Source organism: Scyliorhinus canicula, chromosome 9 (genome assembly GCF_902713615.1).
Source record: "Scyliorhinus canicula chromosome 9, sScyCan1.1, whole genome shotgun sequence".
In the NCBI taxonomy this organism is placed as follows: Eukaryota; Metazoa; Chordata; class Chondrichthyes; order Carcharhiniformes; family Scyliorhinidae; genus Scyliorhinus; species Scyliorhinus canicula.
In genome coordinates, this window is record NC_052154.1 from 88,531,603 (window position 1) to 88,545,296 (window position 13,694).

Sequence of the window (13,694 nt, forward strand, 5' to 3'; positions counted from 1 at the left end):
AAAGTAAGGTTAAGGGGGGGGGGTGGGGTTCTTGGGTTACGGGTATAGGGTGGATACGTGGGTTTGAGTAGGGTGATCATTGCTCGGCACAACATCGAGGGCCGAAGGGCCTGTTCTGTGCTGTACTGTTCTATGTTCTAATACGATCCGTCTCTGGGCTGCCAGGGAGGCAAAGTCCAAAACATCAGCCTCTCTCGGCCCCTGGACTCCGGGGTTTCCGACACACCAAAAATCTCCACCTCTGGACTCTGAACCTCCCGTACCTTCAGTACCTTTGACATGACATCAGCAAATCCCTGCCAAAATCCCCTAAGCCTCGGTAATGCCCAAAACCTATGGACATGGTTTGCGGGGCCCACCCGCACAGTGCCCACACCTGTCCTCCACCCCTTCAAAGAACCTGCACATTCTGGCCAGAGTCATCTGCGCCCTGTGGACCTGCTTGAATTGTATCAGGCTAAGCCTGGCACACGACGAGGACGAGTTGACTCTACTCAGGGCATCCTCCCACAGCCGTGTCTCTAATTCCCTGCCCAGTTCTTCCTCCCCTATCGGGGCTCCGTCTCATTCCATCAGCTCCTTCTAAATCTCCGATACTTTCCCCTCCCCCACTTTCTGTCCTGTATCCCCTGAGGCGACAGGTGCGGAAAGGTCGAAACCTGCCTCCGCATGAAGTCTCTCGCCTGCAAGTAAAGGACCCCATTCCCACCGAGCAGCTGTCATCTTTACCGTATGCACCCTTCCCGCCAGTGACAACGGGAGCATATCCCATCTTCTGAAGTTCCCCCTTCATCTGCTCCACCAACCAAGCCAGATTCAGCTCGTGTAGCTGCTCCCACTCTCGCGCCACCTGACTGCCCAAATACCGAAAGCTCTCTCTCCCACCACCTTGAACGGCATTTCCCCCAATCTCTTCTCCTATCCCCTTGTTTGAATCGGAAAGACCTCGCTTTTACCCATATTCAATTTGTACCCCGAAAACCGGCCTAATTCCTCTAGGATCCCCATAATCTCTCCAATCCCTCCCAGCAGCTCAGAAATATACAAAAGCAGGGCTTTCGCGTATAGTGAGACCCTATGCTGCACACGCCCCCCCCCCAACGTTCTAACCCCCATCAGTCCTTTGATGCTCTCAGTGCCATCGCCAGTGGCTCTATAGCCAAGGCAAACAACAGTGGGGAATGTGGACACCCCTGCATCGTCCCCCGGTGCAGCCTAAAATAATCTGAGCTCACTCGGTTCATCCACAAACTCGCCACCGGTGCCTGGTACAGCAACCGGACCCAGTCCGCAAAACCCTGCCCAAACCCAAGCCGGCCCAGAACCTCCTATAAGTTTTCCCACTCCACCCAATCAAAGGCCTTCTCCACATCCATGGTGATCACTACCTCCAACTCTCTTCCCTCGGAGGGCACCATTATCACATTTAACAGCTTTCTAATGTTTGCCGCCAAATGTCTCCCCTTCACTAACCCTGACTGGTCCTCACCTATCACCCCTGGTATACAGTCCTCTATTCTCGAGGCCAAGATCTTGGCTAAAAATTTGGCATTGACATTTCGGAGAGAGATTGGCCTGTACGACCCACATTGCTCTGGGTCCTTTTCCTGCTTCAGAATGAGAGAAATCGAGGCCCGTGACATCATCGGGGGGAGCATCCCTCGCTCCCTAGCCTCATTAAATGCCCTTACCAGCAAGGGTCCCAGTACTCCTGAAAACCTTTTATAGAACTGCATGGGTACCCGTCTGGCTCCGGCGCCTTGTCCGACTGCATCGCCTCCAGCCACTCTGCCACTTCATCCAGCCCAATTGGGGCCCCTAGACCCTCCACCAGCTCTTCCAATCCCTCCAAAAACCGCTTCATCCCCTCCACCCCGGCTGGGGGTTCCGACTCATATAGCCTGCAGTAAAAGTCCCTTAACACCTCGTTCACCCTCGTCGGGTCCAAGATCATATTCTCTCCCCTGTCCTTTACTTTCCCGATCTCCCTCGCTGCCTCCAGCTTCCATAGCAGGTGTGCTACCATCCTACTAGACTTCTCCCCATACTCGTACACCGCCCCTCTCACCTTTCTCAACTGACCCACCGCCCTCCCTGTAGATAGCAACCCAAACTCCATCTGCAGCTTCTGCCTCTCCTTCAACAACCCCGCCTCCGGGGCCTCTGAGTACCTCCTGTCTACCTGGAGAATCTCCTTCACTAACCTATCCATCTTCGCCCGCTACACCTTCTCCCTGTGTGCCCTTTTGGTTATATAAACTTCCCTCTCATCACTGCCTTCAACGCCTCCCATAGTTGCCAAAACCTCTCCCGTATTGTTTATCTCCACATACCTTTGAATGGCCTCCCTCACCTGCACACAGACCTCTTCCTCCGCTAACAGCTCTACAATTAACCTCCAATGCGGGCGGGGCACCCCCCCCCCCCCCCCCCCCCCCCCCCCGGGGCATGATCAGACATCACAATCGCCGAGTATTCAACGTCCACCTACGTCAGCTACGTCCTATCCATAACAGAAAAGTCAATTCGGGAGTACTCTTTATGTACATGGGAGAAGAACGAGTACTCTTTTGCTCTTGGCAGCCTAAATCTCCATGGATCCGCTCTCCCCCGTGTGTTCCATAAACCCCTTTAGTTTCTTCGCTGCCGCTGACACCCTCCCTGTCCTCGAGCTTGACCGATCCAGCTTTGGAGCTATAACCGTATTCAATTCCCCCCATAATCATTCGATGCGGGATCTTCCCCAATACCTGCCTCATGAACTCTACATTATCCCAGTTCGGAGCATAAATGTTCACGAGCACCACCGGTATCCCCTCCAGCTTCCCGCTCACCATAACGCATCTACCCCCCCCCCCCCCCCCCCCCCGGGGGGTCCGCCACTATACTTCGCACTTCAAACGCCACCCGCTTGATAATCAAAATCGTCACCGACCTGGTTTTGGAATATAGCCCCGAATGGAATACCTACTCTACCTTCCTCAGCCTAGTCTGATCTACTACCCACAGGTGTGTCTCCTGTATCATTGCCACATCCTCCTTCAAGCTTTTCAAATGTGTGAACACGTGGGCCCTCTTGACCGGCCCATTCAATCCCCTCACGTTCCATATGATCAACCTGGTCAGGGGGCACCCCCTCCACCCCACCTGCCGATCAACCATAACCCTTCTTGGGCTAGCCTCCAGCCCGCATCCTGCACCTCCTCAGGCCCGCCCTTGGGTGACAATGTCACCTTTTAACAACCCTCCCCTCTCAGTAGTCTCCCCCCTCCCCCCCTGTCCAATAGCAGAATATCAACCCCAATCCCCATCGACGCACTAACCACCTACTGACCCCCCACTGCGCTTCTGTGAGCTAGTTCGCCCAGCTAGCCTGGTAGCCCACGGCGCCTGGCATCCTACCCTGTACTGATTTCCTTTCCTCCCACTCAACCATCCTCCCAGTGCAAACTTTACAAACCCCACCAAACACAAAGAAAGGAGTAACCCACCAACCCCCATCAAGAACAAACTAAACCCAGAACAAACCAACTGCCCCTAACTCAGTGCAGAAGTGGTTCAGACAAACCACAAAAATACAAAACGGGAACATCTCCAGAGTTCAATGTCCTCCTTCTCCTGCCAGTCCATTGTCTCCAAAAAATTCCATTGCCTCCACTGGCGACCCAAAGTAAAGTTCCGGGCCTTCATATGTTATCCACAAGTGCACTGGGTATTTGCATGCCGAACTTCACCACCTTCTTCAAGAGGGCTGTCTTCACCTTGTTGAAGTTCGCTCTCCTTTTGGCCAGCTCTGTACCCAGGTCCTGATAAATGTGCAGTTCACTGCCTTCCCAAGTGCAGCGCCTCGTTTGCCTGGCCCACCTCAAAATCCGTTCCATATCCAAGAACTGGAGCAGGCGCACCACCATCGCCCTCGGCGGCTTGTTCCCTTGTGGCTGCATGCCGGGTCCACCTCCAGGGGCCGAGCAAATACCCCTTCACCCAGTAGCTTCTCGAACATCAGCGCCCCATATGTGCCAGTGTCCGCTCCCTCGCTGCCCTCTGGCAGGCCCACGATCCTTACATTCTGCCTGCGCAATCTAATCTCCAAATCCCCCACCTTCTCCTGCAGCCGCCTTTGTTGATCTCTCATCAACCCCATCTCCGCTGCAATCGAGGCAAGTTGCTCCTCGTGCTCCGCCACCGCATCCTCTACCTTCTGTATTGACTGGCCCTGGGCCTCTAACTTCATCTCCTTTACCGGGGCAGAGGGATTGAGTTTCGGAGCCATGAGGTCATGTTGCAGCTGTACAAAACTCTGGTGCAGCCGCATTTGGAGTATTGCGTGCAGTTCTGGTCGCCGCATTATAGGAAGGATGTGGAAGCATTGGAAAGGGTGCAGAGGAGATTTACCAGGATGTTGCCTGGTATGGAGGGAAGATCTTATGAGGAAAAGCTGTTTTTGTTAGAGAAGGTTAAGAGGTGACTTAATTAAGGCATACAAGATGATCAGAGGATTAAATAGGGTGGTGATGGCTAGCACGAGGGGGCATAGCTTTAAATTGAAGGGAGACAGATGTCAGAGGTAGGTTCTTTACTCAGAGAGTAGTAAGGGCGTGGAATAACCTGCCTGCAACAGTAGTGGACTCGCCAACATTAAGGGCATTTAAATGGTCATTGGATAAACATATGGATGATAAGGGAATAGTGTAGATGGGCTTTAGAGTGGTTTCACAGGTCGGCGCAACATCGAGGGCCGAAGGGCCTGTACTGCGCTGTAATGTTCTATGTCCACCACCCTGGCCAGGTCCTCCAGGTTCTCCTTCCTCTGCTGGGCCAATTTCTCATGGAGGAAGCCCACTAGCTGATCCGTCGACCACTGGGCGGGCAAGATCAGACCCTGACCTTCTGCCATCTTCCCCGTATCGCAGGCACCACACCAGCTTTCAACGATTGTTCCCTCCTTTTTCAACCACTTCTGGTCCACGAAGCCAGACACCGGTGGGACACTCTATCCTTCCACTCCTCCTACACCTTTTACAATCTCCCAGCCCCGCCGTTAGCTGGGGAAAGAGTCCAAAAAGCCCCCCAGGAGCGGGAGCCACCAAATGTGCGACCACTCACACCATGGCCACCACCGGAAGTACCCAAACCTGAAGTTGTCCCGATCCTGCTCCATGCAGGCAGAGGCTGGGTCATTATTTGAAGAATTGCAAATAGTATTGATCATTGTTCAATCATCAGCGAATCACCACTTCTGACCTAATGGAGGGAAAGATCATTGATGAAGCAGCTGAGATGGTTGGGACTATGCAAAGACCCTAAGGAACTCCTGCAACAAAGCCATGGACTTGAGAGTGAGGGAGGGTGAGTGTGTGTGTGAGGGAGGGTGAGTGTGTGTGTGAGGGAGGGTGAGTGTGTGTGTGTGAGGGAGGGTGAGTGTGTGAGGGAGGGTGAGTGTGTGTGAGGGAGGGTGAGTGTGTGTGTGAGGGAGGGTGAGTGTGTGTGTGAGGGAGGGTGAGTGTGTGTGAGGGAGGGTGAGTGTGTGTGTGAGGGAGGGTGTGTGTGTGTGTGTGTGAGGGAGGGTGAGTGTGTTTGTGAGGGTGAGTGTGTGTGTGTGTGAGGGTGAGTGTGTGTGTGAGGGAGGGTGAGTGTGTGTGTGAGGGAGGGTGAGTGTGTGTGTGAGGGAGGGTGAGTGTGTGTGTGAGGGAGGGTGAGTGTGTGTGAGGGAAGGTGAGTGTGTGTGTGAGGGAGGGTGAGTGTGTGTGTGTGAGGGAGGGAGGGAGGGTGAATGTGTGTGTGAGGGAGGGTGAGAGTGTGTGAGGGAGGGTGAGAGTGTGTGTGAGGGAGGGTGAGAGTGTGTGTGAGGGAGGGTGAGAGTGTGTGTGAGGGAGGGTGAGAGTGTGTGTGAGGGAGGGTGAGAGTGTGTGTGAGGGAGGGTGAGAGTGTGTGTGAGGGAGGGTGAGAGTGTGTGTGAGGGAGGGTGAGTGTGTGTGTGAGGGAGGGTGAGTGTGTGTGAGGGAGGGTGAGTGTGTGTGTGAGGGAGGGTGAGCGTGTGTGTGAGGGAGGGTGAGTGTGTGTGTGAGGGAGGGTGAGTGTGTGTGTGAGGGAGGGTGAGTGTGTGTGTGAGGGAGGGTGAGTGTGTGTGTGAGGGAGGGTGAGTGTGTGTGTGAGGGAGGGTGAGTGTGTGTGTGAGGGAGGGTGAGTGTGTGTGTGAGGGAGGGTGAGTGTGTGTGTGAGGGAGGGTGAGTGTGTGTGTGAGGGAGGGTGAGTGTGTGTGTGAGGGAGGGTGAGTGTGTGTGTGAGGGAGGGTGAGTGTGTGTGAGGGAGGGTGAGTGTGTGTGTGAGGGAGGGTGAGTGTGTGTGTCAGGGAGGGTGTCTGTATGTGTGAGGGAGGGTGAGAGTGTGAGGGAGGATGAGAGTGTGTGTGAGGGAGGGTGAGTGTGTGTGAGGGAGGGTGAGAGTGTGTGTGAGGGAGGGTGAGTGTGTGTGAGGGAGGGTGAGTGTGTGTGAGGGAGGGTGAGTGTGTGTGAGGGAGGGTGAGTGTGTGTGAGGGAGGGTGAGTGTGTGTGAGGGAGGGTGAGTGTGTGTGAGGGAGGGTGAGTGTGTGTGAGGGAGGGTGAGTGTGTGTGAGGGAGGGTGAGTGTGTGTGAGGGAGGGTGAGTGTGTGTGAGGGAGGGTGAGTGTGTGTGAGGGAGGGTGAGTGTGTGTGGGGGAGGGTGAGTGTGTGAGGGAGGGTGAGCGTGTGTGTTAGGGAGGGTGATTGTGTGTGTGAAGGAGGGTGTGTGTGTGTGAGAGAGGGTGAGTGTGTGTGAGGGAGGGTGAGAGTGTGTGAGGGAGGGTGAGTGTGTGTGTGAGGGAGGGTGAGTGTGTGTGTGAGGGAGGGTGAGTGTGTGTGTGTGAGGGAGGGTGAGTGTGTGTGTGTGAGGGAGGGTGAGTGTGTGTGTGAGGGAGGGTGAGTGTGTGTGTGAGGGAGGGTGAGTGTGTGTGTGAGGGAGGGTGAGTGTGTGTGTGTGAGGGAGGGTGAGTGTGTGTGTGTGAGGGAGGGTGAGTGTGTGTGTGAGGGAGGGTGAGAGTGTGTGTGAGGGAGGTTGCGTGTGTGTGAGGGAGGGTGAATGAGTGTGTGTGAGGGAGGGTGAGTGTGTGTGAAGGAGGGTGTCTGTGTGAGGGAGGGTGTGTGTGTGTGAGGGAGGGTGAGAGTGTGTGGGGGAGGGTGTGTGTGTGTGAGGGAGTGTGAGAGTGTGTGGGGGAGGGTGTGAGAGTGTGTGGGGGAGGGTGTGAGAGTGTGTGGGGGAGGGTGTGAGAGTGTGTGAGGGAGGGTGAGAGTGTGTGAGGGACGGTGAGAGTGTGAGGGAGGGTGAGAGTGTGTGAGGGAGGGTGAGTGTGTGTGTGAGGGAGGGTGAGTGTGTGTGTGAGGGAGGGTGAGTGTGTGTGTGTGAGGGAGGGTGAGTGTGTGTGTGAGGGAGGGTGAGAGTGTGTGTGAGGGAGGGTGAGAGTGTGTGTGAGGGAGGGTGAGAGTGTGTGTGAGGGAGGGTGAGTGTGTGTGAGGGAGGGTGAGTGTGTGTGTGTGAGGGAGGGTGAGTGTGTGTGTGTGAGGGAGGGTGAGTGTGTGTGTGTGAGGGAGGGTGAGTGTGTGTGTGTGAGGGAGGGTGAGTGTGTGTGAAGGAGGGTGTCTGTGTGAGGGAGGGTGTGTGTGAGGGAGGGTGGGTGTGTGTGAGGGAGGGTGAGTGTGTGTGTGAGGGAGGGTGAGTGTGTGTGTGTGAGGGAGGGTGAGTGTGAGAGGGAGGGTGTGTGTGTGAGGGAGGGTGAGAGTGTGTGGGGGAGGGTGTGTGTGAGGGAGGGTGAGAGTGTGTGAGGGAGGGTGTGTGTGTGAGGGAGGGTGAGTGTGTGTGAGGGAGGGTGTCTGTATGTGTGAGGGAGGGTGAGTGTGTGTGAGGGAGGGTGAGTGTGTGTGTGAGGGAGGGTGTGTGTGTGAGGGAGGGTGTGTGTGTGAGGGAGGGTGAGAGTGTGTGAGGGAGGGTGTGTGTGTGAGGGAGGGTGAGAGTGTGTGAGGGAGGGTGTGTGTGTGAGGGAGGGTGAGAGTGTGTGAGGGAGGGTGCGTGTGTGTGTGAGAGAGGGTGAGTGTGTGTGAGGGAGGGTGAGAGTGTGTGAGGGAGGGTGAGAGTGTGTGAGGGAGGGTGAGAGTGTGTGAGGGAGGGTGTGTGTGTGTGAGGGAGGGTGAGAGTGTGTGAGGGAGGGTGAGAGTGTGTGAGGGAGGGTGTGTGTGTGAGGGAGGGTGAGTGTGTGTGAGGGAGGGTGCGTGTGTGTGTGAGAGAGGGTGAGTGTGTGTGAGGGAGGGTGAGAGTGTGTGAGGGAGGGTGAGAGTGTGTGAGGGAGGGTGAGAGTGTGTGAGGGAGGGTGTGTGTGTGAGGGAGGGTGAGAGTATGTGAGGGAGGGTGCGTGTGTGTGTGAGAGAGGGTGAGTGTGTGTGAGGGAGGGTGGGTGAGTGTGTGTGTGAGGGAGGGTGAGTGTGTGTGTGAGGGAGGGTGAGTGTGTGTGTGAGGGAGGGTGAGAGTGTGTGTGAGAGAGGGTGAGTGTGTGTGAGGGAGGGTGAGAGTGTGTGTGAGGGAGGGTGAGAGTGTGTGTGAGGGAGGGTGAGAGTGTGTGTGAGGGAGGGTGAGAGTGTGTGTGAGGGAGGGTGAGAGTGTGTGTGAGGGAGGGTGAGAGTGTGTGTGAGGGAGGGTGAGAGTGTGTGTGAGGGAGGGTGAGAGTATGTGAGGGAGGGTGCGTGTGTGTGTGAGGGAGGGTGTGTGTGTGAGGGAGGGTGGGTGAGTGTGTATGTGAGGGAGGGTGAGAGTGTGTGTGAGGGAGGGTGAGAGTGTGTGTGAGGGAGGGTGAGAGTGTGTGTGAGGGAGGGTGAGAGTGTGTGTGAGGGAGGGTGAGAGTGTGTGTGAGGGAGGGTGAGAGTGTGTGTGAGGGAGGGTGAGAGTGTGTGTGAGGGAGGGTGAGAGTGTGTGTGAGAGAGGGTGAGTGTGTGTGAGGGAGGGTGAGAGTGTGTGTGAGGGAGGGTGAGAGTGTGTGTGAGAGAGGGTGAGTGTGTGTGAGGGAGGGTGAGAGTGTGTGTGAGGGAGGGTGAGTGTGTGTGAGGGAGGGTGAGAGTGTGTGTGAGGGAGTGTTTGGGGAGAGAGTGTGAATGAAGATAAAATGTGGGGTGAGAGTGTGGAGTGGGAAGAGTGAGCGTGATGAGAGAGTGAGGCCATAGAGGGATGAGAGAGTGAGGCCATAGAGGTGTGAGGGGATAGTTTAACACATTACCCATGTTTTTTTTAATGAGGTGCGAAAAGAAATAACTTTGAGTGGAAAAAAGAGTAATAAATAAAAATGAGGGTGAAAGTGTGGGTTTCTGGCTCCCCTCACCCCCCACGCGTACACTCCCGCCACCCCCCACGCGTACACTCCCCCCACCCCACACGCGTGCACTCCCCTCACCCCACACTCTCCCCACCCCACACGCGTACACTCCCCCCACCCCACACTCTCCCCACCCCACACGCGTACACTCCCCCCACCCCACACTCCCCCCACCCCACACGCGTACACTCCCCCACCCCACTCTCCCCACCCCACACGCGTACACTCCCCTCACCCCGCGCCCCACACCCCCTCACCCCGCGCCCCACACCCCCCTCCCCACACCCCCCTCACCCCCTCACCCCGCACACACCCCGCACCCCCCTCACCCCGCAACCCCCTCACCCCGCACCCCCCTCACCCCGCACCCCCCGCGCCCCGCACCCCCCTCACCCCGCACCCCCCACACCCCGCGCACCCCACACCCCCCCACACCCCGCGCGCCCCACACCCCCCACACCCCGCGCGCCCTACACCCCCCCACACCCCGCGCGCCCCACACCCCTCCACACCCCGCGCGCCCCAACACCCCCCACACCCCACGCGCCCCACACCCCCCCACACCCCGCGCGCCCCAACACCCCCCCACACCCTGCGCGCCCCACACCCCCCCACACCCCGCGCGCCCTACACCCCCCCACACCCCGCGCGCCCCACACCCCCCACACCCCGCGCGCCCCACACCCCGCGCGTACACTCCCGTCGTGCGCACACACCCATTGCGCCTAACTCCCTCGCGGCAGACTCCCCTAACGCCTCAATCCCCTCACGCATCATGTTTAATGTTGTGCCAAACTTTATCTCTGAAATGTCCTCAGTATGCCTCCCCCACCCTCCCCCCAATGGTTGGAGAAGCGTGATCGAAGCCAATACTTCCAAGGTGTGTGCATCCTTCCCTATCTGTTCACATTTCATCTCTCAGGAAAAGGAGAGTTTAAACATCAGGAGTGAGGAGTGGATGAGGGGAGTGAGGAGTGGGGGAGAATCGGATTGGTGAAAAGTGGACAACTGGATGCGGGTGGGGGGCACGGAGGGGTGGTGGATGTGGACATGTGACACACATTAAAGGATGTATTAGAGGAAAGTTGACTTGGGGCCGGTGAGAGTTGGAAATGGTGAAGGATAACAGAGGAGCAAGAGAATGGGATTAGTGGGGGAAGAGCAATCTGGAATATGCTTTGAAATGCGATCTGTAATGGACAGAAAGTTGATGCTCAGAGGAGGTCGTAGACCGCCCAATATAGGGAACATTTCAAGAGAATGTTTCACTCAGGATGTGTATATGCATTAATGGGTGGCATGATGGGGCAGTGGTTAGTACTCCTGCTTACAGAGCTGAGGGCCCAGGTTTGATCCCGGCCCCAGGTCACTCTGTGTGGAGTTTGCACATTCTCCCTGTGTTTGTGTAGGTTTCACCCTCACAACCCAAAGACCTGCAGGTAACTTGGATTGCCCACAGAAGTGATCAGAATACAAAGTAGGAAGGTATAGAATAAGGGTCAGACATTAGAGGAGGACTGAAAATTGAACTCCAATAATAAATTCACCATTGACACCAGCTGTAGAACCAGCGGGTATTTTAAGAAGGAAAATGCAGTCAACTTAGTTTAAACTACTTCACGAAGATGGTGGTGAACTGATGAGGAGAAGGGAGAACTGGATAGATATTCGCGGCAGCGGCTGATCAGGGAGTATCAGATGGGAGTGCTCAGATAAAACAATGTTTTTCTGTACCTTCCTGTGTCCAACATTCAGAGTTTTCCATTGATTAATGAAAGATTTCAAAGTGTATTTATTGAAGTAAAGGGATAAGAGGAGAAAGTTAGCTCTGTCACCAGACTGCAGTCACCGTGCTAGAGCCAAGAGTTCTTTGTGCCTATTATTTACCTAATGATTAAATCCTCAAGTGTTTTTGATATTGTGATGTCCTCTAAAGCAGTGCTTCTCAAAGTGTGGTACGCGTACCGGTGCCGGTACGCGAGCCGTCGTCTGCCGGTACGCGGGGGGGATGGTTCCAGGCTCCGTCCTAGGGCCGTGCTGAGCTGGGGCGGGGGGGGTGGTTCCAGGCTCCGTCCTAGGGCCGTGCTGAGCTTGGGGGGTGGTTCCAGGCTTTCTCTCTCTGTGCCCTCCTCTCTCTCTCGCACTCCCCCCCCCCCCCCCCCCCCCCGCCGCCACTTCTCCACCCTGTGTTAAGTAAGTCCCAAATTACTGCCTTGGATCGTGCGTTTTGTGAATCTTGGATAGACAAACAGTGGTCCATTCCTACAGTGTGTTCTCTCACTACAGAAATAATAGGTCAGAAAAAAGGGAAAATGTCCATGCCATTCCACTGATACCCGTAATGTTAGGTTGCTAATTACCTCTACAATAATTCAAGTGAACAGGTCTTGTGCTTGTTGGTGAATCAATCACCTTCAAATTCTGGATTAAACACAAAGGTACCTTGCACAGTTTGGCCACATTTCAAATATTTCATGTTCTTCTATGGCTCAATAAAAACAAAATAGATCCGAGTTTAAACAATCATTAGCAAACAGAGTTTTCTTTACAGAAAGGAAAGAAGTATTGGGCTCATTTCAAAAGCTTCCAATAAAATGAAAGTGTATGTAGAAATATCACACATTCAACATTCTTCGCACATTAACACTGAAATGCCTGTTGCCTCAGTTGATATTCCTTTTGTCTCTGAATCAAAAGTTTCTAATTGGGTGAGAAGTTAGACAGCAGGTCAGTCTGCCGTCTGGGACGTGCTTCAACAAGACTTCCAAATACATGATGTGTACACTTATCTCCTTGTTTTTTTTATATATATATTTTTTATTATATATCCATTATATTTGCTATAATATAATGTAATATAATTGCCCCTGCAAGAAGACATATCTCAAAAAATTTTCTGGGGGTTCACATCCCCCCCCAAAACCCCAGCTGGATTGGCTTGTTTCGCTCACCGGTCCCTGGCACATTGAAAAAAAAACTGCCGGTACGCCACATCAGATAGTTTGAGAAGCACTGCTCTAAGCTACTTCACACTGTTACTGTTTTGTTCTGATCCTGGGACATTGGGTCCACAAGCTGCCACCTGGATTAGCAGAGTGAAATCCTATTTCCTTTCCCAGTGGAAACGGTGAGCCAAGAGTTGGTGTTTCAGATTCCAAATGGAGCAAGTGGAGTGAGGACCCTTCAGCGTGAGAGAAGCACCTTCTCTTTACAAAGGCACATGTCCCAGTCAGGAAACACCCAGTTTAAAAGCAAGGAAAGTCAACAAAAAGGAAAAAATATAAATTAAGAACTAGCCAGGAATATAAAGATGGGTTGTCAGAGCATTTACAAGTGTATAAAAAGGAGGAGAGTTGCTAAAGTAAATTTGGTGATTTTAGGCAGACAGGAGACATTATCCTGGAAAATTAGAAAAATGGTAGAGGCATTGAACAAATATTTTGTGTCCCTCTTCACTGTAGAAAACTAAATTATGTAGAGCATAACTAAAGAAATAATAAGAATGGAGAACTTCAAGTAATTAATGTCAGTAGTAAAAATTGTTAGAGATACTTAAGGGACTAAAAGCAGACAAATCTCTAGGAACTGATGGCCTACATCCTCGGGTTCGAAAGAAGATAGCTACAGAGAGAGTGGATGCACTGGTTATGAAAAAAAATCCTATGCTCTAGAACAGTTCCAGTGGACTGGTTATTTACAATGTAACACCATTTTTCAAGGAAGGAGAGAGAGTGACAACAAGGATCTACAGGTCAATATCCTGACATCAGGAACAGGTAAAATGCTGGAAGGCATTTTTTTGGAAATATTTTTATTGAACATTTAAAAATTTATGTATAGATACAAAAATATGATACAAAAACAAGAACAGCCCCCCAAACCCGCTCCCCCTTCCCCCCCAACAACTGACAGTGATCAGTTCTTTAAAATACATAACACGGGACCTCCGGTGGCGGCTATGTAGGAGTAGGTCGCACATTTGTTGGCTCCCGCTCTGGTCGGAACTATGGACCTTTTTCCCCGATTTTTTGTCGGATCTGAAGTGGAAAATTGATGTTGGATGCAACTGTGACAAGGAATCCTACGTCAGTGCATGGAGAAGCGGACCAGGAGTGCTCGCAAAGGAAGAAATAGGCGAATGGAGAAGGCTTGGGCTGAGGCTGCAGTGGGAGAAAGCATGGCGGACGACCGGAGTTCTGGTTTGACGACCCAGCGGCCGATGGAGCAGCTGATGCAATTCATACAGGAGGGCTTCGCCAAGCAGAAACAGGAATGCTTGGATCCGATTAAAGAATCAATTGCACAGCTGGAACTCAGACTGG